Source organism: Bos grunniens, chromosome 16, assembly GCF_055505025.1.
Source record: "Bos grunniens cultivar Pamir isolate PY7600 chromosome 16, Bosgru_T2T1.0, whole genome shotgun sequence".
Lineage (NCBI taxonomy): Eukaryota > Metazoa > Chordata > Mammalia > Artiodactyla > Bovidae > Bos > Bos grunniens.
The window spans coordinates 11,285,841-11,290,106 of record NC_141180.1 but is presented as its reverse complement, the minus strand read 5'-3'; the positions used below and the strand labels follow the sequence as shown (position 1 = coordinate 11,290,106).

Genomic DNA, 4,266 nt, shown 5'->3' with positions numbered 1-4,266 from the left:
TAGTATTGGGGAAGGGTCCTAGAGACAGAATCCTGTCTCCCCAAAGTCTTATGTTGAAACCCTAATCCCACAGTGTGACTATATTTGGAATAAGAAAGTACTTAAAATGAAGTAAAATCATAAGGGTGGATGGAGCCCTGATCCATCCAAGGGGATTAGTGTCCTAATAAGACCGTATGAGAGGGCTCATGCTCTTTCTTTCTTCTCCGTGTGAGAACATAGCATGAAGGCAGACATCTACTAGCCCGGAGAGAGCTCAGCAGAAACCAGCGCCTTGACCTTGGACTGCCCAGCCTCCAAACCTCTGAGAATATAAAGTCCTGTTTTTTAAGCCACACAATGCATGGTATTTTGTTATGGCAGCCCCTGCAGACTACAATACGGGCAGGGGTACTGAGGATAAGGCGCCTTGAATATCTACCTGCCCAGTCTCCTGTAAAACGTGCTCAGATAAGTCTGTAAAATCAGAGACTGTTTGTAAAACGTTGTCTTTATGTATGGTACTGAGAAGTTAACCCCCAATGATGCATCTGAGTCCCAGAGTTTGTATTTGGGGAACCAACATTCATCTTGAAAAGTCTGTAACATTTTTGAGGATGAAATGTTTGGTATGAAAAGTAGCACTTTGAAAGCAGAGGGTGAATAAAAATGAGAGGAAGAAAGCAAAGAATGAGGGGGGAAAAAAGCTTATATTGGCCTATACAGAATAGAACACTTAGACCAACTGTAGTACTAAATGTTTCCTTTTAAAAAAAAAATGTCTCCTAAAACTAACTCCAAATGGAGTCATATAAACCCAAATATTAGAATCAGGGGAATTTTCCAGTGAGGGAGAACATTTTGGTATATCAGTAGTTTAGTTTTCTTGTAAGGAAATAAAAAGGAAATTAATTCAGTGATTTGTTCAGAATAGTTACAAAAATGCACAGTCTCAGAGATCAGTGGGGAATACAGTTCCTGCTGGAGGCAGCAATTGTCTGGTCTCCTAGAGGAGGTAAGTTATTTTATTTGTGTTGAGGTGGAGGAGAGGAAGGGACAGTTTTCTGGTTTCTTTCTCCTTGTCCTGGAAAAGGTGCAGACTTTCGTGGGATATATCTCGTGCTTTCTTGCCTTATTATTCTTTCTCTTTTCTTTTATCCTTGTTCATATTTGCTTGAATTTTCCCACTTTTATCATGATATAACTGATGTATTGTATAAGTTTAAGGTGTACATATGATGGTTTGATATTTGTGTATATTTCAGAATGATTCTAATAATAAAGTTGGTTAATACATCCATCACCTCACAGTTACCTTTTATGCACGTGTGTGTGTGTGTGGAACTTTAAAGATGTATTCTTTGCAACTTTCATGTATATAACAATACTGTTAACTATTGTTACCCTCCTGTACATTAGATCCCCAGAAATCATTCATTTCAAAACTGGAAGTTTGCACCCGTGACCACTTTCATCCGTCCCAGTGCCCCCCACCTCAACCCCTGGGCAACCACCAAACTACTCTGTTTCTGTGAGTTTGTTTTTTAGATTCCACATATTAGTGAGATCATCTATTAATAGTATTTATCTTTGTCTAACTTATTTCACTCAACATAATACCCTCAAGGTTCACATCCATGCTGTCACAAATGTCAGGATTTCCTTTCTGTTATGGCTGAATAATATTCCTGTATGTGTGTGTGTCTCTGTATCTGTCTATCTATCTGTATCACTTTTTTTTATTCATTCATCCATTTACAAACAACTTGGGTTGCTTCCATACCTTGGCTTTTGTGAATAACACTGCTTTGAACATGGAATGCAGATTTCTATTCAAGATAGTGATTTCATTTCCTTTGGATATATACCTGAAATTGAAGTTGCTGGATCATATGACAGTTTTATTTCTAATTTTTTGAGGAAACTTTGTACTCTTTTCAATAGTGACTGCACTAGTTTGCACTCCCACCAACAGTGTGCAAGGGTTCCCTTTCCCCCACATCCTTGCCAGCCTTATATCTTGTATTTTTGATGATAGCCATTCTAACAGGTGTGAGGTGATATCTCATTGTGGGTTGTATTTGCATTTCCCCGATGATTAGTGATGTCGTGTGCCTTTCCATGTACCAGTTGGCCATTTGTATGGCTTCTTTGGGAAAATCTATATTCAGGTCCTTTGCCTACATTTAATTGGGTTATTTGGGGGTTTTGCTTTGGTTTGGGGTTGGGTTTTTTTTGCTGTTAAGTTTTATGAACTTCTACTATATTTTGGATATTAACCCCTTATCAGATATATAGTTTGCAAATATTTCTCCCATTCTGTAGTCTACCTTTTCATCTTATTCTTTTGCTGTGCAGAGGCTTTTTAGTTTGATATAGTCCTACTTGTTTATTTTTGCTTTTGTTGCTTGTGCTTTAAGTATCAAATCTGAACAAACACACAAACTAAAATCAGTATTGTCAAAACCAACATCAAGGAGCTTACCCCCATGGTTTCATCTAGGACTTTTGTAGTTTCTGGTCAAGTCATAATCCATTTCAAGTTAATTTTTGTGAGTGGTGTAAGATAGGGGTCCGGTTTCATTATTGAAGAGACTATCTTATCCTCTGAATATTCTTGGTTCCCGTAACAAATACTGGTTGACCACATATGAATGGTTTAGTTTGGGGTTCTCAGTTCCATTCCATTGGTCTATGTGTCTGTTTTTATGCCAATACCATACTATTTTGATTACTATAACCTTGTCAAATAGTTTGAAATCAGTAAATGTGAAGCATCCAGCTTTTGTTCTTCTTTCTCAAGGTTGCTTTGGTTATTCAGAGTCTCTCATGTGGTTCCAAATTTCAAGGTTTTTTTTTTTTTTTTTTTCCTATTTTTCAAAAGACAGATTTCAGGGTTTTTTATCTCTATTTTTGAAAATTTTCCTGTTTTTTAGTTCTATTTTTTTAAAAGACATTAAAATCTTGGTACAGATTGCATTCCATCTGTAGGTTGCTTTCAGTTGTATGAACATTTTATCAGTGCTAACTCTTTCAGTCCAAGAACATGAACTATCTTTTTATTAATTTTTGTTTTCAATTCCTTACATCAATGTTTTATAGTTTTCAGTGTACAGATCTTTCACCTTATGGTTAAGTTTATTCCTAAGTATTTTTATCCTTTTTGATACTGTTACAGGTGGGATTGTTTTCTTTCTTTTTCAGGTAGTTTGTTGTTAATATATAGAAATGTAACTAATTTTTGCATGTTGAGTTTGTTGGCTAAGAAAGGAAATTAGAGTTGCTAACAGGCAAGCTTGAAACATTCAAGGAGAAGCAGAAAAACCAAGACTGTTTGTGAAAGATGCTGCTAAGAAGGGTCAGGAGGCTATCTGTATATTCTGGCCATAGAGGTGAGGAGGTCAAGGAAGGCTGTGAGCAAGTTGTATGCATCCCAGGCTCACATGAACTCTGTACTCATGGGGATGACGAACACGTTAGCAGTCTTACAAGTGACTGGTTCTTGCAGAAGAGCACAGAAGTGATGAAGGCTATTCAGATTCTTGTTAAGATTCCATAAATCTAGTTCAAACAAACAGATTATAGGATACAGAGAAAATAAATAGATGAAGAAATGCGTGCATTGTCCAAAGAGCTGATGAAGGCTGAGGATATGGAGGGATGTTAGAGGACACCTTTGAAAGCATAGATGATCAAGGAGAGATGGAAGAAGCAGCAGAAATGGAAATTAACAAAGTTCTATTTGAAATTACAGCAGGGGCCTTGAGCAAAGCAAAATCGGTAAAGCGATCAATGCTGTTATGGAGCCTGAATCTCCAGAAATAATGGCCACCTCAGAAGATAAAGAATGGGAAGAGGCCCTGGAGGCCATGCCTCCCAGCTGGTTGTGCTTAGCAACTAGGGACCACCCTGTTGGACCTCAGGCTTTTGTCATGGCCCACCTGCTGGGCGTACATACACTCCTCTGATGCAGCTGCCATTTTATGTATCTCTTGCATTACACCTCTGTTGATGAGGCATTGCATTCTGGAGAGGATGCTCTGCTAATATCACTTCACTCTCTGCAGAAATCTTGTGATCTCAACTGGACTTTTCTTATGAGAAATGGTGTGATAAATGCATCATTTTTTAGGAATACAAATAGAAGTATCTTTTTAGAGGACAAGAAAAGAAATCTGTCTTCTCACAAAGCACTTTTGAGAATAGAACTCATTGCCTGAATGTTAAAGATTCTACTTTTTTGTATGTAAAACACTGTATGCTGCTGCTGCCGCCAAGTCGCTTCAG

At 37.7% G+C, this 4,266-nt stretch overlaps 1 pseudogene; it reads left to right on the top strand.

The window, feature by feature from the left end:
* The first annotated feature begins 2,073 nt into the window (after positions 1–2,073).
* On the top strand, positions 2,074–3,947 carry LOC147356172 (charged multivesicular body protein 3 pseudogene; annotated as a pseudogene).
* The last annotated feature ends 319 nt before the right edge of the window (positions 3,948–4,266 follow it).